The sequence below is a fragment of the Phlebotomus argentipes genome, unplaced genomic scaffold, assembly GCF_947086385.1.
Source record: "Phlebotomus argentipes unplaced genomic scaffold, Phlebotomus argentipes genome assembly contig_5, whole genome shotgun sequence".
Taxonomy (NCBI): Eukaryota; Metazoa; Arthropoda; class Insecta; order Diptera; family Psychodidae; genus Phlebotomus; species Phlebotomus argentipes.
Genome location: NW_026776165.1, coordinates 4,026,682 through 4,051,548, shown reverse-complemented (window position 1 = coordinate 4,051,548; position 24,867 = coordinate 4,026,682). Strand labels below are relative to the sequence as shown.

The window sequence follows — 24,867 nt, the reverse complement described above, 5'->3', positions numbered from 1 at the left end:
TTCAATTAACAGGAAATTGACCTAAATTAGCTGAGAGAATGGAATGGATTAGAAATGTCCTTCCAACACTGGACAATTGCAGTAACTGACGTGGAGTGCACAAGTAAAAAGCGCGGGAAAGGTAGGAAAAATGCAAAACACAGGTATATTTGCCATTGATCACGGAATGTAGAGCAATGTAGCTTGAATCAATTCGCTTCACTGTTAAATAATTCTATTGATTTCCTTCCTTCGGCGGCGCACCATCTGGAATTAACTTATTGAGAAATCTAATAAGCAAAAGGGTGGAGAGAGAGCGAATCAATGAAGGTTAATTTCATGTAATAAATGTGTGTATATGTGTAACAGTTAGGAAATGGATAAATATCTTTTGCCAGCTCTCGCGGTGATGGAAAAAGATTTGGATTGTGTTATGGTGCAATTTGAGCAGAGACGCCTTTCATTTTGCCGGAGCAATTGCAATTGCTCAGGCTAAAAATTTTATAATAATAATGCAGCGCCATTCTGCGGGGAAATTTTATGATACAGATATTTCCACGCTTGAATGGTGTATATTTATTGTCTAGTACGGTCTGCATCTTATGCTACATTGTGGACAGCAATGCGGCAATCAAACTAACAACGTTAGGCCCTCTTTTTTCCCCTCACATTATATACCCATTGCCCGTGCGGATCTCTTCGTTTTCCTTCTGCCCAATTGCCAAGGCAATGGGAGAAAATACCCATGCTGGAGATGCTGCGGAGAAATATTATTACATGAGGAAATCATGAGTTAGCCTCTGGTGATTTTCTTCGTGGCATAGATAATGCGGCTTTTGCACGAGCTTTTCTCACTGACGCAAACTCCCATGGTCAGTTCGAAGGGGATACTTAAGAACAACATCTCATCCTCAAGCCACCGAAGGAACTTCCCTCGGGCGCCGTGCACATTTGTCACTCAATTATCTTATTATCCAGGGGGAGAACTTTTAGAGGATAATGAGAAGGAGTTTTATGTGCCCGTGAGATTGCGTTCTCGTCTTGGGGTGGAGAATTAATAAGGGAATATTAAGTTTATCACCCTTCACATCATCATAAAGCACACAAGTTGAATATTCGTGTAAAATCCCCATTAGATCGGTAATGATGGGGGGTGGTGAGAGTGCGCGCACTCAAACCACCCTAAAATAGAGAGATTTTAGGGCTGAGGGTTGGAAACTAAATGTTGTCAAAAGCTTAAGAAAATGCTTTATTGAATGCGATACGAGGGAGTCACGTTAGATCTCTTTTGCTACATTCACAAATATGTGTGTTTCACACACTTCCTGGCTTTCGTCTCTTATCATTTGCCACCATTTTCCGTAAACAAGCGTGGCAGGTTGGAAATTAATGAATGGAGAGACAAAGGAAGGGCGTTTATGTGACAAAGTGCTGTAAACAGCGCGCTTTTCCTAAATCATTACAGAGAGGAAATGGCAAATTGAAAGGCGAACGTTACATTTCAAATGTCAACGTAAAAATAGAGCGCAGATGAAAATCATAAAAGTGGAAAATTGAGAGAATTAATATCTCTAGAGATTATCAAATTCAATATACAACTAATAATTGTTTAATATATTCATCTGAAATTGAACTTCCAGTGTCATTTCCTCACTCACCCTTCAAATTTATCGAATCAAGTGATGGAAGGATGACAATTACCATCAATACCCAAGCTATCAAGTGGAGTTTATTGGATATGAAAGTGCAATTTTGAAATTTGATTTTGCAATACAATGCTAAAATTCACATTTCACCCAATTTGCAGCTCTGAGCTTTCTAATTTGCACTAAAATAGCTTCCCAGCTGCACAATGTCATTCAATTGCCAGTTCACAGGAGTATTTTGCTAATGGAGAAATTGATAAAAAGTGTCTAAAATTGAATGTGCTGCTCAATATGCCTTACAGCCATTTTGCTTCACACCTGGCGAGACGTGAAAATGGCTTAGGGAAAATTCCGGGCGCATTTTCAGACAGAGCAAAGTCGTTTTCACGGCGGTTTATCTCGTTGAGGAATTTGGGGCATTTTAATGTGGTGCAAAGTCTGGTGGACCAGAGGAATCTCCTTCATCCTGAACGGAAAAGGGGCCACAGAATTTTCATGGGGATGGCATCAAAAGAACCTCAGGCACGAAGGCAATGAAAACTGGCGTGGTTCTGGGCAGTTATCGCACTCAATTAAAACATAATTCGCCAGTAAAAATTGTAAATTGCCTCAGCATTATTATACCAACTCTCCATCTCACATCCTCGCATATTTGAGTTCGAGGACTGGGAATTGGCGGGTGGTTTTCGCCACCCCCTGTCGGACTAACGAGAAACAGGTGGCGGAGAGTGTGGCCATCGAGTGCAGGAAGTGTGGAATTAATAGTTGAAATTGTCAGTGTTTATCAAACTCACAACTAATCTCATTTAATGATGGCCAGAGTGCCATTAAGTGACCCACATTGAGTCCTGCAGCAAGTGTGTTGCCTCCTTTAATTTGATTTTAATATTCACTCTGCGCACGAAAAATGCATTCCACCGACTCGACAATTGGCCGTTCATAATCAACTCAGGGAGTGACTTGAGAATTGAGGCGCATTTTCGAGTCGCCCAGACAGGAAATTGACACGCCAATTGCTCGTGAATTTGTCCACCTTCTCGAATAGGTCAGCAAATGATGGAGTTTTCGGCCCCCGAAGCTTCCCCAAAATTAATCTGGACGATTGCTTTATCACCTGTAATTATGCCATCTTGTTAAACCTCCGGATACAATATCTGGCCGCCAGTTTATTGTTGGGCAGCTCTTGTATTCCAGGTAATTCCAATCTCTTTTACTGCTCGCCTTTTTTCCACATACATATATAATGCGCCACAGTGAAAAAGTATTTGGCTTTTTTTTGTGCTTATTTGCGTATAACCTGTAAGCATTATTACACTCTTTTAAGCCCGTCGCACACACATTTATTCATTAACAAGGCGAGATAATGATATTTGCATGTGAAACGCATTAATCATTTAGCAATAAATAATTGCCTGCCGTAGATTAAGTATGGCTTTTTCTGCAACCGAGAAATTATTGTGTATGATTTTATCGGACACCCTTAAATAAATAGTGAAATATCTGTTTTTTTTTGTTATGCAAATAAATGTATTAATTTTCATTTTAAAATCCTACAACACATCAGGATATTAAAAACATATTAATACACAATGAAAGTAGAAATTTCTGGAGCAATTCTGAGTCACACACAGACATGTTAAACTTCAAACATGTAAAAGTTTAACATTCGAGGAAAATTTGTAAAATTTGTCAAAATTATTCAAATTATACGCCACTGTCATGGCGACCTTCTCCCTCTGATGAGAATCTCGCTGTCAGCATTATCTGACGCGGAGAAAAAGAATTTACTGTAAACATAACATTCGTGTTGTTCTGCAGCTTCCGATCTGTCACTCATTTGCTCTTTACACATTCCACATTCTTTAAAACAACCTCTGGAGGTCTTGTTGTTAAATTACACATTTAAGGAATAGAAAATGGTTTAACACATGTTATCCCAAATAGCAAATAACACAAGTGGTGGAATTTTTAGCACAATTTTAAGCCATTTTGAGTCTTATATGTATGACTCAGAATAGCAAAGGTGTGTGTTAATCCAATATAACACATTTTTAACATGATTTGTGGGAGTGAGAATTGCTCCATTCATATCACACTTTTCATCACTGATTTAATTCCATTGAGCGAAAATAAACAAGATCTTTCCAAGGGACGCAAGTTTATCAAAAACCACGGAGAATTGTGCCTTTGGGAAGCAAATGGAGAGAGTGCGTGGCGAAGCATAGGAAGTTCCTGGTCTGTTTGCGTAACAGAGCCGAGAAAAAGAGGCGAGAGCGAGTGAATAGCCAAAATACAGCAAACAGAGAGTCTAATTCTAGTACATAACCCGACAATAGTCTGAGCCATATGGGTCCAATGTGCCATTTCCTGTAATTATTTCCACTTTTGCCCATACATGCCTTCTTAGAGAGCTGCTCTCTGCGCTCGCGTATTGGCTTGAGAGTTGAATTTGAATTTTAAATCTCATTGTTGCCAGTTCCAACTAATAATAATTTATTTGGCCCGCTTTGGCGACGGGCGTTCTGAACTATTTCAACTTGGAGTACTTTTGAGAATGTGGAAATGGGCAAAGCGATTTATAATGGGTGCAAGAGTGAGAGCATCGACGCCACTTTGCACGATTTCCCAGCATAACGTGATCGTGGCAATTAAAAGGAAATATAATTTTTCGGTGAAGTCCATCTGGTGAGCCACACAGAACCATCAAAAGACTTCTCGACCTGGTGAGTGCGAGGAATTAAATTATCCCCCAAGTGCTCAGCAGCATGTTGGAGAATTTTTCACTTTGGGCCTCAAACTTCTTCTATTCAAAAAGTTCTCCAAACTCATCTTTCTTCATCACCTTTCGCGAGCGCCGTGCCCTCGACACGCACTTTCGGCGCGAGAGAATTTGGGGTATATAGTTAAAATTGCGTTATAGAAACACATACAAAACATTTAATATTCTCCTATGCGGCCCAGAGAAATGGTGGAATTACACTTTGCGGTATGGGCAGATTAGACAAAAAGAGCGGAAAAGAAAGGTTGAAATAAGAGCGGGTCAGATGGGCAAAATTAGAACACTCTTGACTGACAGTGAATTTTTCTGGCTAAATTTAATTACACCGACACTTGCACATATGCCGTGGCGGCAATTCTGTGAAAGTTCCTCACAAGTCCTCTCAATTTGAGCCCCGAGATCATTGATTGATGTTGGAATAATAGACTCCAAATGGTGCAATTCTTCCCATAAAAGCCACATTTTTATTGTTGCAGGCGAAAAGAAGTGCTTCAATTAATTTCCTCAAATTGCCTGCGCTCTAGAAATAGCTTTGAAAATAGTTCAGCAAACAGTTGAAGTCGTTGCTAAAAGCATGTCATCAATTGATGTCCAAGAGTGGCGACGGAAATAACGGGAGGGCATAACAAATTTGTTGCAGATTTTCATTTTTAGGAATCACACACAAGAGCATCTTAGCATGGCTTGTTTATGTTCTTCATTAGGCAGTGATTTATGACCATGTCAGGCGTCGTTGTCTTGCAATACAACACATCCTCACGGTCATAAGTCATCCCTGGAGAAGTTAATTAGAAAAGGATGTAGCGAGAGGAAAATTGGGCAGTGTTTTCAGTGCTGAACCTTCATTTGGACATTCATCAGGGGCAAAAGTGAGAAGAAAAAAAACTGCAAAGTATTATGCTAATTTGGTGAAATACTGCTGAACATTCTCAATAAGGGCGTGGCTTTCGCGTGGGCGGAGCTTCGAATGCTATTAATTGAAGCCGGTGTTTGGCAAAGTTCTCCACATCATGCGACAAAATATATGCTCGTATTGATGAAATGTTATTAATAACGCGACGCGATCACAATCGAAGAAACGACACAGCATAATTACACCTATCCATTAAGTCCTTGTTAATTTGCGAGACAAATAGGGTTCACAATTCGGCGTCGACTTCCGTCCTCGTGCAATTGAGCGTTTATCCTCAACACCTGACACCGTCTTTCACCATTGTTGTATATTTCATCTCTTCGTGACTCTCAGCTCTGCTACAGAATTAATATCGATATGGCGCATAAAATTCCGTGGTTGAAAAATAGGAAAGGTTGAAAATTGAGTACAGCGAGAGAGCGAGAGACTCTGAAAATGATTTCGAGCAAGCGTTAATTCTAAAGTGCTTTTAATGCTTGGGTGTATATAACTTTCTGGCTGAAACATGAGAGCGCACAAGAATCCATTGGCCCCATTTAGCGTGAAACACGCAATCAACAGGAGCAAATCGTGCTGTTAAGTGAATCAATAGTTGGAGAATTACGTTAGACATTCAATGTGAGAATATATATTGAGCGAGAGAGAAGAAGAAAAAAATGGATAAGGAAGAATCCGTCCAAATGTTGAAATTATGCTTGAGTTTTCGTAGGGAGGCAGAAAACCAAAATATTCTCACTATATTTTATGCAATTCGCCACGGCCGTGAGGGGTTGAAATGCCAATTAATTTTTGCCCACCCACAGAACTGACCCACATGAAAGCACTCAATCACACATTCAGTGTGCGCCGTGCGATAATTAAAACATTTATACCAAAATGGAAATCAATCAATAATTTCACTTGAAATATGAGTGTCATGTGAAATTCATTCGGTAGACCAGAAGAGAGGCATTAGGGTTGTGTTGTCGCTGATGGACAAAAAGTCGCCATGAGCAAATGGATAGTTTTTTAATTAATGAAATCACGCCTGAGACTGATTTTGATTCAATCTATCTATATATATTTCGTGCATGTATTTCGGGCATGACATAATTGAAGTCAATTGCCGAAGGAACAAGAATGCCTTCTCATATTTTATTGAGTCACTTTATGATGAAGTTTCTCCAGCCCGAGTCGAAACTCAATGGAAGTCAATCATATTAATTCCACATCTAAATTCACTTTCACTGATTTTCAGGCACACACAGACACATATTTCTAGGACAGACACGAGAAATCAATTTATCCAAATTCGACAATTAAGTGTGGCAGTTTACACTCACTCCACGCGTGAACCAATTGTTATGATTCAATGGAATTAATGTTCATTGTACTCCTCGACTAATCTATTCCTCCGCCCCAACAGCCGTGATTAGAAGAAGAAAAACAAAAAAAAACCCTCGCGCCGCATTGCGTAAGCCACACTGACAAATTCCGTCGCAGATTTCCATGCAAACCTAAATAGTTTGTCGTGAAATTGAGTTGCAAAAGGGTGCTTTGGCCCATGTAATTGCTTCGGAGTGGTGCACAAGGGCTGCACTGAATTAATATTCTAAATCATCACCTTTCATTCACCAGTTCATGCATACGGAATTTCTCATTTAAACTTGCACATAGTTTGCAAAACTTGTTTGCCTTGCTCATGGACGGACAGCTGTTTTCATGATTATCCGCCTGATGTGCTGTTTTTTTTCGCCCCAGCCTCGACACAACAAACATTCCTCCCTGATTTCTTCCTGTCCACACACAATCAGCGGAATAAATGTCTCTGTGGCAAACATGAAAAACACTGCGACTTTCCCGATTGCGCTGCTATTTTGCCATGATTATTCAATTAAAAATAAATATTTACAAAACATTGACAGGCATTTTTCTGTTTGTTATTCCGCCAGGACAGGCTTTCTCACTGGCACAGATAGAGTTTTGCATCTGTAATCCTGGAAAACAGCATATTCATTTGCTGTGCGTCGAAGAGCAAGATTTCTTGACGATATACGATATCAAAACTGCAAGTTTTACAAACATTTCTTGTGATTTCACCAGAATGCGTGATATTCTGTAATAAAATCTGATTCCTTCGAAAGAATATGATTGATTTCAGCTTTATCCAGGTTTATCCAAGATTCTTATCTCTTCGGATTCTTACAAAAATCGACTGGATTTTCTTGCGAAACTTGTCAAACATCACAAGATGTCCAGAATAGAGTCCCAGAAATGAAGGACAATCGCGTTCACGATAAGAAACCGCGATGATTCATCTGTCTTTTCTGGCTCGTGTGCGGTCAGATCACCTTGGCCAGCGAATGAATGGCAAGTTGAGGGCACGAGAGTCGATCCAGTGTGGGCGTGGGGTGAAAAATGCCCCGGCGAAATGACAAAGTGACGCATAAACGGGGCGAATTTGCACGCGCGCGGCCGAATAATATATTGTTGGCCGTTGGAGCAAGCCGGACAATGTCCTGCGGGAACAGCTGTACGGCAAATGGAAAATATGGGCATCCTGGGTGGGTGAGTGTCAGTCAGGTGTCGCGGGAAATTGAGTTAGGGCCAAAATCCCAGAATAATGTGATCATAAATTTGTGAATTTGATTGACAACTTTTTGATGCAACGCGTGCGTCGCTCCAAAAATTCAATTATGCACAGCAATGGACATTGGAGGGTCAGTGTTGTCCTTTGTCTCAGTCCGGGGGACTGCGAAATCGAATTAATAATCAAGACTCACAATTCGGCGAGGGTGAAATCTTTCTGTCCCTATCAGCACCCCAAATGCTTGTTATCTGTTACGCAACGACATCGCCCGTCGCTTCCTTCTGCGCTGCTCATCAATCGGACTGATTGTTTTGTGCGGATCCTTCGGAGTCGCACAGGAGCTGCTCGACTCCTGCCTTGACGGCCTGCCACCACAGGAGCGAGTGAGCGTGAGAGCGAGAGAGAGAGAGAGGGCGAAGACTGACAACATAGATTAGCAATTATTTCGTTGCTCCTCGGGATTTAATCGAAAAACACCCCTGACAAGATAACCCCAAAGCAACTAATACTCAAATTGACATCTCTCCCTCATCCCTCCGCAATGTAATCCCCACGCAGTGCCACAATTTCCGAGGAAATGGCATTTAATTGGGGAGAAACGCGGAATTCTCGTTAGATTCATCACGAGCGCTTGTTCTCATGCCAATTTCCACTTTTTGCGCGCACCAGAGGATTTCCCCAAGATGACAGGTGAATTCCTGCGAGGCGAAATTAAAAGCCACTCAAACTCCCTGCGAAATGGTGAATTATTGAAAGTGACAATCACGGTCACAACACAGTCAGAATTGTTGATAAATTAATGATCGCATTTGTAAATATTTTCAAATTGCCCCATGGCGCGGAAACACCCAAAAAGTTCCTCAGTCAATGATAATTTCCCAAGGAGAAGTGGCCGAAAAAAAAGAGGCACGCATTTATTAAATATGCATTAGATATATGTAGCGGAAAAAAACGTCACATTGACATTTTGAAAATGTTTTGTGCCCCTCTCAAATTCCGCACAACTTCTTGTCTCTCCCGCTTGTGGCCAATGGAAAGGCCCACGAAAAGTGTCGAGGGGAAAAAGTCCCATTTGTGGGTCTCGCAATTAAAATATCTTTGCCTCCACCACAATTATTATTCACTGTTGGACTGGCAATAAATGATTGAAAAGTCCGGGGCAGCTTGTACAAATTACCTCTTGCCGACGAAGTACTTTGTCATCATGCTCGAGGGCTTTCGAAGGCCGCGCTCAGGTGACCATTTCTCTTCGCAACTGCCATGTGCCGACCAATTGGCGCACTTGCAACTTTGCCAAAATTGAGGTGAGCAATCGCTTTCGAAAGGTGACGAAGTATTCAGGCGCAGAGCAGTCCAAAATTCATCACATGAGCTCGAGCGGGGTGAATTTTGCCCTTAGAGTCAAACTACACTTCTGACACTTCCCCATAGTTGAGCTCGTGGAAGTCTTGTCGGTGGAGAAATTTCGCCAAAAGGGCGATGATTATGTTTGTTTGGGGCGAACCGCGAGGAGAATTCCAATTACGCAGTCTGCGTGGAAATCACGCAATGACACCTCAATGCCGCCCAGACTGGAGCATGTTCAGCCCAAAAGCCAGGGCGGCCGCCGCGAAAAAAAAGGTACTGAGCATGTTAGCGGTGAAAGCGCCATAAAAATTTATATTATTTAAGCCCAGTCTCGAGGGGGAATAATTGTGCGAGACGAGCTGAGAAAAAAAGCACGTGGAAAAGGTGTTGGATGGCCCGCTGAAAATTGGGTGGAAGTCCAAGAGAAAAAAGCCCCACCAATTCACTGGCCATAAAGTGTCGGAAGAGGTCTGCAGAGGTGCAAAAAGAAGTCATAATTAAATTTAACAGCAAGACATTAGATAAGCCATAAAAATTTCTGAACTTTTGACTCTCCGTCTGCATTTTTCACACGCACCCAATGTGAGAAGAACGTCAGCTAGTATTTTTAAGCATTAGCGCAAAAAGAAAGAACATTCAAGTCCCTCTTACTTTTCTTCCTTTTTTCTCCTACCCTTCGTCTCCCCATCATCTCCCTCTCTCTCTCTTTCTCCCTGTGCAGTGATAAAAGCTTTAACATCCTGCAATTATTTATTAATATTCGCGCTCTTTATCCTCACCAGTTTCCCTCCAGTCGATATGCAAATAAATCTCGAGTGTTTATTGGTCATAAGAAGAGATATTTTACATAAATAGACTGAACATTTTAGGTATAAATTTTAGAAACAAGTTATATGTGATTCGAAAGACATTTACAGAAGCAATAAACTTTGCGCAATGCCTGTTTATTTTACGTAGAAATTGAGATTTAACACCAAAAGATTGACAAGATGTCTCAGTCAGCAGTTGTTGTATTCGCTTTCTTAGATTATTAAGACATCGTTGCAACATTACGCATTTCAATTCGTAAAAGATATAAAATTTAGGGTTGTAACTTTACGTTTTCATAGCTTAGTGTAAAGTACGAATTTTACCTCCCAAAATTCAATTATTTCTGTATATATTTATAAATCTTTGGAAAATCAATTAATTAATCTGGAATAGAACGTCCGGAAATACATAACCTCAATTTGATGCATTTAAATTTGCACAAATGGCTAAAGAAATCCAATAAATCCTTGCTAATTAACTTAAAGACATCATTTCTGTCTATTTCCTCGGTTTTCATGTGAATTTTCCGCGTCTGTCAGACTCACTGAAGATCTAAATCTTGAAAAACTTTAAAATGAATTCATATTTTTGACAGCTTATTGAAAATGTTATGAAAATAAAGTTGCAACGACGTCAAAGTTTGCAAAAAATTGTTAATTTCTCTCAAAATTGCATTGAAAAAACCGAAAAAAAACGATTTCAGTAACTCATTATCGTAACTATTGCCTGAAACTGACCAACACGCATTTAAACTGCTTACGCTTATCGCTGACACAGTCGACGCGATTTGCTGACACTAAAAGCTGCGTCATGATAACCCTTTTTGACTCGTGAATCGCGAAATTATGTAAATGATAAGAAGCTCGTTCACTTCTCTGCATCTTTTTCCTCGAATTCTCCCTCTTCCCCAGATAAATCTTTAATGATGTTTTTTTCCCCCCAGCCAGTCAGTGTCATTCTGAGCATTCCGAGTCGCACTGGATTTAAATATTTTACTGTCACTCCGCATCTTTTGATGATTCACAAATATATAGCGCATGTACACAGCAAACAAAAACACACACACACAGTTCTCGCGAGATGGATGGGGATTCGCTTGTGCATTAGAAAGTCTCTTTTGCGACAATTTGTATCATCTCCCCATCAGACACTTCCGCAATCCCGGAAGACCCAGAGAGACGCGCGCGCGCCCCCCGTGAGCCGTGGAGCATGTGTAATTAAAACTGCTCTTTCTACCGGGGGATGCCGCTTTTCCAAAGTTTCCTGTTTATAATTTTGTTGACACAGTCACTCTTCTGGTATTCCTCATTCTCATCTCGTCATTTTGCGAAAATTTAATGAAACAAGTCAAATAATTACTTTTGGCAAGTATATTAATTAAAATAGTTTGCACCTCGCAGATCTCTTTGAGCTCTGCTCAGCATGTGGGCTAGAGCTTTTCACTGGAGTAAATATATATTTTGTTGTATTGCAGAGAGTAAAAGGATTGTTTTGGGGGCGACCACAGCACAAAGTGACCGCGCGCACATAAGAGTTTACCCTTTGGTGTCTCTGTGTGTTTATTTGCCGGACAATTTTATCTAATTAATTAATTAAAATACAATACGCGTTATTGCTGTCGTTTGGGCTGTTCGTGGGCACAGCACAGGGGAAAAAAAGAGGCCCGAGATGCGGGCAGAAAGTGTGTGGGATGTCGTCACACAAATTTGTCGCGACTTGAAATATTCCCAATGGCATAATTGACAAAATTATTGACTCCCGTTCATAAAAGTTCATTTAAATTTTTTATACATCGCATCGCAGCTCCACATTTGATCAGAATCCGGCCTCACAATGCGATGCGCAACGTCAATTCAGTTTGTGTATTAATATCTATCTGATGAAATAGATTAAAGCCCATGCGGACGTTGTGAATCAGAATTGAGAGGAGTCCCCAAGTCATATGTGATACAATGAATTATGCAGCCGGCAAACATTTATTTCCATTGCCAATGAAGGCTTTCAATTGAATGAGCTCTCGGGCACAAGATATGTTGACTCTGAAAAGAATTATTTATAAATGAATTAATGAAGGCAATCTCCACAGTCGTAAAATTGAGTATAAATGCCCTCCCAATATGGCAAATACTTGCTAATGCCAGAGGCTGATGCCACTGACAGGCGAGATCTAGTTTGAAGACTCTGACGACATTCCCATCGACGATGGCCAGGATATTGTTAGCCATGCTCATCAATTGTGACGAATCCAAAATTCCATGTCTTTATCTCCTTAGCAAGATGTTTTTGCTGGGCAACCGTGAAGTGGCTCAGGGAATTAGTGCCGTCTTTTCGGTGCTGGATTCCATCCAGGGCAAAAGGTGTGCTATTTGTTCCTCAAGAGACTGCATCGCCAGTGAGTGACAACTGCACAAATGAATGAAAAGTGGAGGGAAATCTCCTCAATAGAAGGCATGTTATTGAGAGATGATTAATCTTTGGTGTTCTCGTACCTGGGCAAGACCTTTTTGCCTCTCCCATTCGAGGCAATTCGAAAAAGGACGTACAAATTATCGCAAATAATCACACGGTTCAGGGAGCGAAAGAGGCGCGCACGAGAAAGAGCACCACCATGAGATGTGATAATGCAAAGGCAGGAAAAAACGCCGTGTTTCGCTGTTTGGTGTTACACTGCTCCTCAATATACCATCAATTTCGCGGTCGTTCACCACAAACACAATTATAATCACATGCACATACGGCCGTGCCGTGAAAATAGCCGCCTCGAGCTTATCTCCATCCCAAAAGAGCTTCACGCATTCGAGAGGCTCTCCAGCCGACTCCACTTTAATGTGCGACGCGGAATCTCCTCTTCCCCATCCTCCAAGGCACTCTTAACCCTTTGCCACATCAGCCAAACAGCTTCATTTCGCATCAAAGTTCATTGCATGAGCGCTCGCATTTCCTCTCTCAGCGCCCAATGCAAACACTCGTCACTTTCTTCTCAGAATTGCTCTGTTTATGAATTGTGTGACCTCTCTCTACTCTTTCATTAAATGTCTGCCTTCTTACCCTGTCTTGACTCCCTTTTTTCTTCTGTGCATCGCCTCTGCTTGGTTGTGTTTCTTCCAACACACTTTACTCGTCCTTCACTCTTCTATCTCTGTATTTTCCTCTTTAACTGGTCGTGTGGTTCTGATGAGACAGCCTCTGTCATCCCGAAACCAACTATCTTCCTGCTTCAGTTCCTCCGTTTCTTTGCATCCCCTGAAGATTCGCATCCTCTCCAATGACTAAAAGAAGAGTGAGAATCAGGGCAGGAAGCAAAAACTCCTTGCATATCGCCTCAAGTTGAACCTGTGACTGTCAAGGGTTAAGCAGAGCAGTGTCGGTGTACCTGTTGTGCTGACATTGGTGGAATTGGCTGCGTGCACATCTCGCACTGAGGTGTGAACACATTTTATTTGAGAAGCTCCACCACACAGTGTCTTCATCGTGTCTCCGTCGGGCTCCATCAGGTTGCGAGCCATTCCCAATAATATTCCAAAACGACTTTATAATACACTCGGCACATCTCTTCATTACAATATGAAATAGATTAAAGCGATGGCATTATGGTCTCTCTCTCTCTGGCATCTTACGGCTGGAGTGCCTCAAAGTGCGTATCGGATTGAAATGTTACTCGTGTGTCTCTTTTCTTTTTTCCTATCAATTTTCCCCCGTACTAAATTCAACTCCGTGTGCCTTTCAAATTTGAATTTGATGTTTTGTGGAATAAATAAAAATACACACCAATTCGGAGGATGACGTTGGCAAAACTCAGGTGGACGCAGAGCGTCAACATCCTCTACTCGATGCTCAATATAATTATAATAATGTTACGGCCAGTGGAATAAAATTGAAATAAAAATCTCGAATTTTTAATTATTGCCCCTAATAAAATTAGTTTTGCTGACTGATGAGGTTCAAAGATGTGGCGCGCGAGAAGAAGTCCAATTCGATTAGCTTTTTTCTCGCTCTCTCTCTCTCTCTCTCTCTTCTCCATCCCAATTTCCATTTCGGATTACATTTCTTTGCCCAAACACTCAATAGAGTCTCGAGGCTTCTTCTGTGTGGGACGATTAATCTGGTCATCGGTTTGCGTTCTCCGATCCACCATTATTCCACTCCTAAATCCATCCCAATAAAGTATATATACCCACAAAGCACAGTAGTTGTCTATGCCAAGAGACATATAAAAAAAAAAGAATCCCGAGACAAGACACGTGAATCTCCCTGGGTGAGGACAAAAAGAAGTCATTATCAAATCCTGCAACTCACGATTGAATTACAATTCGGAGGAGAGCTTCTTGATGACCGCCAAGAGTGGAGTTATTGCATTTTTATCCGCGCCCCCTGTTCCACCCACATCTCTGCCCCAATTTCCCAACCCCGTGCCATCAATAAAAAACAATCCAATTTGGATCCGCAGGGGATATTGCGCTGCGTTTTACTGGCTGCGGGTGCGGGATAATACCATTTTTAGCGCATCATTTGACAGAGGAAGAAGTGAAATTATGATGATTAACTTTTCAGCCGCCATTGCCAATTGGTACTCTTGAAAAATTATATTGATTTGAAGAGGAAAATAAAGACGCTGTCAGAGAAGCAATTAAATTACTTATTCCCGGGCTCCCACAGAGACATTGCCACTTGTTATGGGAACACAGAAAAGGCCTCCGCAAGAGATTGTCACTTGCGGGAGAGAAGAAAGGATTCGCTTATTTGCTCCACAGGGCGGGACTTAGCGGTGGGTGTGGCTTATTATATTTTCCTGCTAATTTCCAATTATGTGTCCATAATACACAGTTTGGCCTTTCCAATATTCTCTCCTTCACCTTCTCCATTGTCCGGTGATTTGATGTGATCTCCGGTGAGTGAGTGCTAGATCTTGACTTCTCTGGTCACCTTAATACCCACGAAATCATCATTTTGTAAATCTCCAGCTTACAACAGAATAGCTGAGTCGGACCTTTTCCTATACTATCCAAGCTGCGATGCTGGAATTTAAACTTGTCCCAAAGCATGCGAAGAAGTGAAATTAAATTCGTTCTCTGCCGGTATAATATCAAAATCTCCTTAAACACCACTTCTTCGCCACATCGGTGTTCTCACATGCACGGAGCATATAAGAAGAGAAACAGTAGGAGAAGGGAAGAAGTCATGAGATTCTTATTTCTTTTCCATTTTATCCATTTCACCTATTCTTTTTCCTATCCGGCCCCATACACAAATGTAATGTATTTTAATGGGCAAGATGGAAAAACAACCACACAAGTGTCTTTTATATTAAAAGACACAACAAGAAGGTAGTCAAACGACTCGGTGACACGATCTACATCTCAAGCCGAAGCCAAGGAGTGTGTTTGAATATAGCGCAGAGTTAAACTTGAGAATCATTATTATTATTACAATTCTTTCTCTACAAAACTGCACCTCTCTCGCTTTGTACGTCCTGCAGCAGCCAATGTGCTTTGGCAAAGAAAGGCCAAGACAGAGATGGAGCAAGTAGTTGACTTTTAAATGAAATACCAGTTACTGCACGCCATATATGCGGGCCAATAATTGTGTGTATGAATTCAATTCGCATTCTTATAGCCATAGAATTGAGTTTTATATTTATAAAACAAGTCGACAATTCCTTGAGAAAATAATATTCAACAAAAGTGCAAACAAGTTCAGCCACGGAAAGGTATATTGCCAAGTGAGATGAAGGGCAACACCAGGAGGTGGAGGAATGGCGAAGAAACTTTTGGACTTGCATCTCACACTCCTCCGTGTGCTACACTTTACATATTCACTTTGTAAGTTTGAGGAGACAGCAGAACACAGCTCATCCAGGGGGTTAGCGTGAGTCACAGTTTAGGCGTCGACACAGAGAGAGAGCGATACAACTCAGTCGATACGAAGTGTGAAAATAGATAAACCCCTGAATAGAAGTTTTCCTATTCTCTGGAAGTACTTAGAATCATTCTCTGCCCCACAGAAATATTTCGTGTACATTTTCATTTTTCAAGTGGAAACTGTCAATGGAATTTCTTTGTCTTCGCATTTTTCCTTCTATATTTTGCATATGTGAAATTCATGGTACATTTTTCTCTGTCTCTCTCTCTATCGAATGCCACAAACATGAAGTGTAATCTTGTCCTCGTTCCCATTCTAATGAGCCACAAGAATTCTTCCATTAGATCATCCCATTCTGGTCGAAAGTTCGCATCTTGAGGTCAGTCAGAAGCACACTCTGGATGTGAAAGTACTTGCGGAGAAATGCTGCACATCTTCCATTGTCCCCATGTGAATGCTAACTGGAGGAGAGTGTGGACAGTGCTCGTAAGTTTTAAGAGATTGAATACAATAACCACACTCAGCACAGAGTGTGAGAGAGGAGAAGAAACTGTGACCCTCTTGGATGGCTAGTCATCAGATTATATTCACCCAAGAGTCCATTGCAATGGAACGGTGTTTTGCTCTGTAATGTCCCATTCCCATTCAAATGCAAGCCTCCGACTCTCGGGTTGCTCAAGAGCCCCAGCATCATAGTGCATTTTCCAGCCAACATGCAAAATTGATACACTTTCAAAAGTTCCGGCTACAGCAATGCCCATTAATTTCGGTCTCTAGCATTTAATAACCATTCACCATTTATTTGCTGTGGCATCTGTATTTTATGGTGGCACTGCATCAAGTGAAAAAGGACTCACTCCTTCTTTTCTCCACCAAATTGGACACTAACTGCACGAAGAATAATTAACATTATGTGCAATTTTATTTAATAAAATACCATCCACATGAACACCCCAGTGGTCGCCAGCTGCATTGAGATTCTCAATGCTTCCACATCGCCAGAATTGCACTATGTGTAGTCCCAGCTTATATTGCCAATAAAGCACTCTCATTGCAATGATCGAGAACAAATAGAATGCATTCGAGCGCAAGAGGTAAACGGAGTTTTTGCCAATATAGCACATTCACACCTGAAAAGTGGGTCAGCATTTGTTAAATTTTCCATGCAATAGCCCAGGAAGAATAAATTGCCATTTGATTGAGCAATTTACTGAATAATTGAGCATCTCGCAATTGATTGTAATAGAGTACATCCAATAGCATATTTAAATGGGCGGCGCTTTCAATGGGGCGTGCCTCGGAATCTGTATATGCAATACGGACATTTCAGGGCATCCTGATGCGGCAAATTATAGCCATATATTCGTGCAAGAGATTAACAACAGTTGACACATATAATTAGTAAACTCCTTTAAATGCAGACAATGGGCCATTGAGTCCATATTTGTAGCAATTACTGCACATTTTGATTTAATAATTGGATAATATTCAAATTTCAAGCGCCATCACGTGAATAATTAGTTCAATTATGGCGCTTTTGTGTCTCGCAGGCATGAAAGTTAAAGTGCCATTTGCTGTGGCTTTTCGTGGAAATGCCAATGATGATTGGCGCATTTCCACATGTCACTTGAGCATCGCATCCAGTGTTGACTGGTTGACTCAACCATAATTCATTACAGATTTGACCTGGCAGTTCCCGAAATATTTTGTAGGGATAATTTGGGCCAAAATAGGCATCTGAAACATATTAAAAGACCATTAGTCTTGACTGCATTTTCGTTGAAAAATTTTTCACTATTTATTAACACTTCCGGATGAAATTCAATCTCCTTCTGAGTGCGGCGCATTCTTTCTGGCATTCTTTTCGTGAAATATGAGTTGTTAGGATATGTTTCTTGAGCTGACTATATTGACAATTAACACGCCACTCTTTCCGGCTGAGAAGTCACTCTGTCGAATAAATCAAGTCACAATTCTTGCTCCCTCGCAAGAGCCGTGACTTGGCGGCGGGCGCGAGCATGATGGAAAAAGTCAACAATTGCATGGGCGTGAATTTCGTGCTCCAGAGCATCCGCAGCTCCTCTCCTTTCATATTTCACTGGACACTCGCCTGTGTGTGTTATTTGGTCGCAACACTGGGAAGAAATAATGCACAGAGCGCGCTATTCCCGGAATCCGTCGACTCGCCCGTGCACTCGATAGTGCACTTCCATCCATCCAGTGCCACACATTAAACAGATGCAGGTGCAGAACAGCAGTTTAATTTATAAGTTTTAGAGGAGTTATGCAACGCTACGGTTACAATATTCCGCTCCCGCTCTTGCACACACGTGAGCGCGATCGTGTCCCGCAACCTGGCAACATGATTTAAATTTATACCTTCTCATTTTAACATTGCATTTATGTGTGTTACATTATATCAAGTCATTTGTAACACTGCTTATTCCACCGCTAGTCTATGTAGACCAAATATCCGAGCAATTTATCCAATATGTATACAATTCCCAGCAAGAAAGCCAACAGACATCATCATATGCAAATGCTCGCTGCAATTTTCTCGAAAAACCCACACACGGTGACCATTCAAATTGAAATTTATCTATGATAGAGAGAGAGAGGCAGTGAAAAACTTCATTGCAATTCAATATTTTCTTGGGCACATTAAGCAAAACCCATGGCAATAATATTGAGAGCATGAAACAATTGCTTCTGGGATTGTTGGACAGAGAAGCAAAAAAATTCACGTGCAAGAGCGTCAAACTCTGCACTGTGCTTGCTATGGAATAAAGACATCATAATTAATATAATCTTTTTTTTTTGGCAATTATATTTTCCATTCATTTGTATGCTTATCAATTTGCAGCATTAAATATCAATGAGAAAAACATTGGACAAAAAGGGAATTCTGACATTTCATTGCATAATGTAATTTTTAATTACAAATAATTGATTTTCTGTAAAATACCCAAAAACCATTCATTCATGGCATGTTGTAAAAATATGCTTTTAATCTCCAATTAATTCTGCTGCACTTGTTTGCACAAAGAATCCGCATAATGACACACACACACACACACAGTTTAATGAGTTATGAGAAAGTCGATCAATTGCAGCTCAGAGTGACTCGAGTTGGAGGCGAGATGCAGCATTAATATATGCAGCAAGAAGAAATACACATTGTTGGGCCAATATGTGAGAGATTGCGAGGGAAAAGAGGTGCATTTGTAGGAAAAACGACACCTACTAGAAAGTTTGTCACGATGTAGAAATATGCAGCAAATGCAGATAAAATAGCGCACTAGAGAAATCTAGAGCAAAAACCTCTATTTTCCCTCGCAACTCACAATATAGTTATTCTGGGTGATTTTTTCCATTACGCCTCTATGTGAGCTTTCATACTTTTGCACCCATTGGGAGAGACATTTTCCCCTTTGAAAACCCCAACAGAGGAATTCTATTAGGATGTTGAAGAATGCTTTGTGAAAGAAGTTGACGCCAAATGAAAGTAATTCCCATTTTGTGTGCGACAATTGTACAGAATTTTCCATCCACTTTGACGAACGCTTGCATCGCATGTATAATAGGAAAATTCCATCAACTCTCAATTTTCCACTGACTTTCAATTGTGCAAAATGAAAATAAACAACCATAAAATCATGATGCTCCAGTGTCAAAGTCACTTCTTTGCCTCAAAGACAATAATTTGCAATAAAAACAGTTCAATATCGCTGACAGAATAAATTATTTTGCTTCTCGAATTCATTGATTTGTGTTTAATGAATTTTTAGCAGATTCATTGCATATTTCAGAGATCTGCTGGCCAATTTGCAACCAATACTTTACTTTGAGTACATTTTATAGATTTTCCATGCGCTGCAATGCATTTCCAATCGGATTTCCCTTGAATTGCACAATTTCCAGAGAGACAGGATTAAACATCATTTAATTTAAATTCAAATTATTCCATCAAATGGACAGAGAATATCGCAATTCTCACTTCCTTATCGAATGGGCGTCAGTGAATGCGAAATGGTGAATTTGACCTGCAAATCAATACTATGGATATTCTAATCATACAAACTAATTCCATTTCCAGAAATCTCACGTCATCTTTTAGAAATACCCGTGAAATTCCACTAAAAGCAATATTAAAAGCAAATGGTAGTAAATTTCGAGACCATAAATTCACTTACCTTTTTCGATTGACAGAATTGATTCATGGAAAATCTTTCAACACTGTCCCAAATGGACCGAAATGATTTCTTCCGCCGATTGCCAATGATCAAACCTCAATCTTATATGGTCTGCAGAGTCCGACGTCTTATCATGCTCTGGAAATTCGAACAAGTGGCTGTGAATTTTCCACCTTTGACCACAAATTCCTCCACTTCTCATGTGAAATATGTATTTCTCCAGCCCGAAAAAAAACACTATCAAGTCGCTTTTCTAAATACCTCGTAAATGTTTCCAATTAGCCACTTGTGCAGCGCAATTTCCTCAGCATTACGTGCGCAAATTCACATGGACCAACAAAGAGATAAATGAACTCATTTTCCCATCGCCACACTTTTGCACAACAATGAATATAATCTGTGTGTGCGGTTTTTGGATTGCGCGCGAATGGAAAAATCAGTGCCAACGGGAACAAGTGTGCGAGAAATCAATTACCAAGAGTGGAGAGACACATTTTCTTGCACCAAGAGTGGGACACACTGTTGTCGCGCCTCTCACGAGAGGCGCGCACAATTCTATCATACAAATGATAACAATTTAATGCATTGTTCTCCAGCGAAATGTCATAAGACAAAGGAGAAGGGAAATTGTGATCATTCTGAGATAAATTTCTCTGCCGATTTGCAATGCTGTGAATGCTCAGAAGAAGTCACATCTATTGTGAAAGATGCGAAAGAGAAATTATGAGCGTTTGAAATTGAGTCTACCGAAGCAATATGCAAATAATTCATCAGTCAATTGCCAGAAATCACTTAGTTATTCACCCTTCAGCCCTTCAGAGCATGTTCATTCTGATAGCAACACTCCACGCTCAGACACACAATATATATTAATATATGTAATGCCAAGGGCTGCGGAGGCTCAATGCACACAACATCCAAAACGAAGATAAATTATTTTTAAATTTTCACGTGGCTCGTAAATGTGATAAATGGCACATAATCCAAATTGAAGTCTCCTTTCTTCCTTCATGTGACATCTCTCTTTCCTATTATCATCCTTCTTCGGGGCCCCTTTTCCACTCCTCTCGCCATGGGATTTGAGAATTCTATTCATAACATCCCTCTGAAAAGGTATTTTGCCCTCACTTCGATATACACGATAAATAAAAGATGCTACACGAAGATGCTCCCTCTTTTCATGCTCACGATGTGTGTGTGTGTGCGAAGGTGAGAAACGAAAATTCCAATCAAACAATTTCACACAAGATCATTTTTCTTTCACTCTCCGTGCAGTCGGAAGACGAACTCCTCTTTCGCTGTGATTTGCATAGGAAGAATGTCTAAATGAGGTAAATATATAGAACAATATCAAGTGCTGTGAAGCTGCCGAGCGCAGACTTTTGTAAGTGAAACTCCGCCAGTGGATGGAAGAAAGAATTCTGGATTATCTATTTGATGCGTTCATCTTAAATTTAAATTGAATAACGGTACGCACAGCACTCGAGTTATGCTATATTTATTAATAAAAGAAAACGAAAAAGAAATGCTCTTCTCCCAATATTTTGGCCTTTTCGCCATGCTCGGCTTATAGATACTCTTTAATACGCCTCTAATCTTTTAATTTACCTTCACTGGGATGCTTGAGAGAAATATTGCCGCTCAATTCATTACTATTGAGCTGTGCTTCAGAAATTGTAGGTCATCGTTTGGGTTTTCCTGGGATTTTGGCTTGACAAAAATTCTAATCATTTAGCCAAATAAATCGAGACTTGGCAATCAATGTGATGAAAAGACATCCTCAGCTTTGGAATGATGAATCGATGATTCTCCGTCGACTTGTTAGAGTCTTGTGCCGCGCCATTCATCCGGACAATTGTCACAATTTCGCCGCGCCGCGCGAGAGTCACTTTGCTGGCGATCCGACTTTACAATGGTTATTAGCGGAGGGAGTCACATTACTCACATGTATGAATTTATCTTCTAAATAGAGAGAAATTCGTGTATTAACAGTTAATCTTGGCACCGGCTAACAATACGGAGCAGCAAAAGTCTTTCACGATGCCCATGAATGGGGAACATTGTTTAGGAATCCGATGGTATTACAGACTTCTCCGAGTCATTGCCTCTCGCTGTGGACGAGCGGAGAAAAAGTCTCCGGCCTTTCTTTCGCTCCCTCTTCGCGGCCATCACACAAAAGTGTTCCAAAACGCGAGGCGAGAGAGCGCGATTACAATAAGAAGTTTAATAATAGCAGACGGCAATCACGCAGTTATTGGGATGGCTAAGACGCTGGCAAACGAACACTTTGTCCAGTGCACTTGGCTCTCATGCTTCGCCTCTCTGTCGCCCAAACGGCCAACAGATGCTCTCTCACTCTGTGCCTCACATTAAATGGGAATGCCTCAGTGGACCGTAGAAATCTAATGTAGATCATAAAGTGGGTTACAGAGCGAATTACTAACAGCCATTCCCTCTCGCCACTCGTCGCTGGAATGTTGCCCACAAGAGCGTCCAAAAGTTGTGACCGTAAATTTCAGTTTTGTTTACAATAATCCAATAATTTATATCACTTTGTGAACAATATTCACCATGCAATCTCGCGAGCCTTTCTCCATCGCGCGCGCAATTCAAAGAGAATGCTTGTTTTTTTTCTTCCCCCTCTCCGTCTTGATACACTTCAGCAGAGCGCGCTCGTAATGTGAAAATAAATATCAATCACTCTTAGCTTAAACGACAATGTTGTTCGCCATAGCATCATCACGCTTGAGGACAATTGTCTCCATTGATTTATCAAAATTTTCAATCAACATTAGCAGGTCAACAATTCATTTGGCGCGCGCTTTCCCATTTCGTCCATTAGAAAAAGCCTTTCTCTGCGAAAAATGGTCCAAATAGCAGTTTTTCGAGAACAATACCATCTTTCTCTTCCTCGATTGTGCCCTTTTGAGAAGCATTTCTGGGGGGAAAAACCTCTGGGTAAGACTCTTCTCAGATGCACACTTGTAAGGAAGTGAGATTCATGCTGCGAATTCAAGATAAATAAAGATGACAGAGAAAAGTCTTTTTGATTTCAGAGTTGAGAAACGCTTAAAATCGTACAAATCAAACCATTACTATAGATTTTGTTGCACATTCAATATTAACCTATATATATATATATATATATGATTATTTATTTTATTAAATGAATAATCAACAGCATAATTAGTTAGAATGAAAACTGTCAGAGAATCTAAAAATATCGCACAAAATTTGAATTTCACATTCGTGTTCTGTTGCAAGAATATCACATTGTCACAACCCTTTTTGTCATTCAATCTCATCAACCCCTTCTCAATTATAGTTTTCAGTTGAATAAATAATGACTGAGCTTTTGAATATATTTCAATTGTGGAGGAACTTTTCCACCCCAACTCATACATTACTCCGCATTGACTGAATCAATTACACATTCGCATCAATATGCATTGAAATTGGGTAAAATGTGAATAAATTTCTCAATTTGGGAGGATGAGAGATGGGTCGTCCCAGTGTTAAATAACTCTTCAAATCATATGCACTTCAATAAATGCCACAACATTTGATGTGCATTTCGGGAACATTTGCAGAGCAAAAGTCTTCAGCAATTTATTCAGTGTGTGTGTTGCTGGCAATTTTACTCAAGTGCTTTGCACAGAGTGTGTCAGAATGAAATTTTCACACTATACACTCATCCCCATTTATGTTTTCTGGCAATGAATTTGTTTAATTAATTTCAAAATATTTTCCCAAACTCGAGATAGTTTCAAATTTTGCAGGTATTACACAATTGCTGGCAATAACAGGCGGATTAGCCGCCTTGCAGTTTGCCGACTTCATGAGGATATATTAAATTGAAATGTGTGAGTTTTCCAGCAACAACACAAAAGTTTTGGAGATGGTATAAATATTACTCTCCATCGCAGACATGGTAGAGGAAAAAGACAGCCAATTAGCGCATAAATCACCCTGTGACTCAATTTAAATATCACGATTGAAAAGTTCTTGCGGCATTTGCCGGTCGCCTTGGTGTTATCTAATGAGAACACTTCTGAAGGTCTCCCATGTAAATAACTCTCTCAATTGTCACTCGAGATTTATGAGACACTCAATAATTCTCCGCCATGTAACACTTTGTCATTTGGCGTCTCTCACCTCTTCGCCACACTGCTAAATTCTCCCTCGAGACACAACTCTTTGTATCAATTAGACGACGCGGCAGGTGCAGCTGGAAAATCGTTAAACGGTCATTTTGAATTTTCGAACATCTGTCAATGTCACAACCGTGAATAAATTATATACAGTGGAAAAATCTCGCAAAGGGTGTATCTCTCACGACCGCACATTGTGACACATTGTCGCGCAACCCTAACCTTTTAAAGCCCTTTAAGACCCGAATCCCTTCCATCCCCCGTATTTACCCAGCAAATGCTCTCATTCACAACAAAAAGATTTATCTGCTCAGCAGTTGCGCCATCCTTCGTGAGCTCTGTGTAGACAAGAAGCAATCTTCGAGAGGTCAAACGTCGGTTGAAAGCTAGTTTTTCCGACAAATTATATGCAGCGAAAATGTTGCAAAAAATGCATTAACAATTTCTTTGTTCTTAAATTTTCAAGTTTCAAGCGTAGAATTGACACAAATTGTTAAAATAAAATAAACGCAACGATGCGCATTATTTCCTGAGTTCTTTGTAAAAGAATCATCCATATTTGGTTTCTTTACTACTAATAATGTGCAGTTTTGTTGGACTGAACTCAGTTAACTATCAAAT

General features: G+C 40.4%; 1 protein-coding gene across 1 annotated transcript in view; it reads right to left on the bottom strand.

The window, feature by feature from the left end:
- Positions 1 to 233: 233 nt before the first annotated feature.
- LOC132256094 (toll-like receptor 7) overlaps positions 234 to 24,867 on the bottom strand; it is a 36,691-nt gene continuing 12,057 nt past the window's right edge. Inside the window, exon 2 of the mRNA XM_059752279.1 lies at positions 234 to 256. The gene's annotated coding sequence lies outside the window, so the exon portion shown is untranslated. The remainder of the gene's footprint in view (positions 257 to 24,867) is intronic.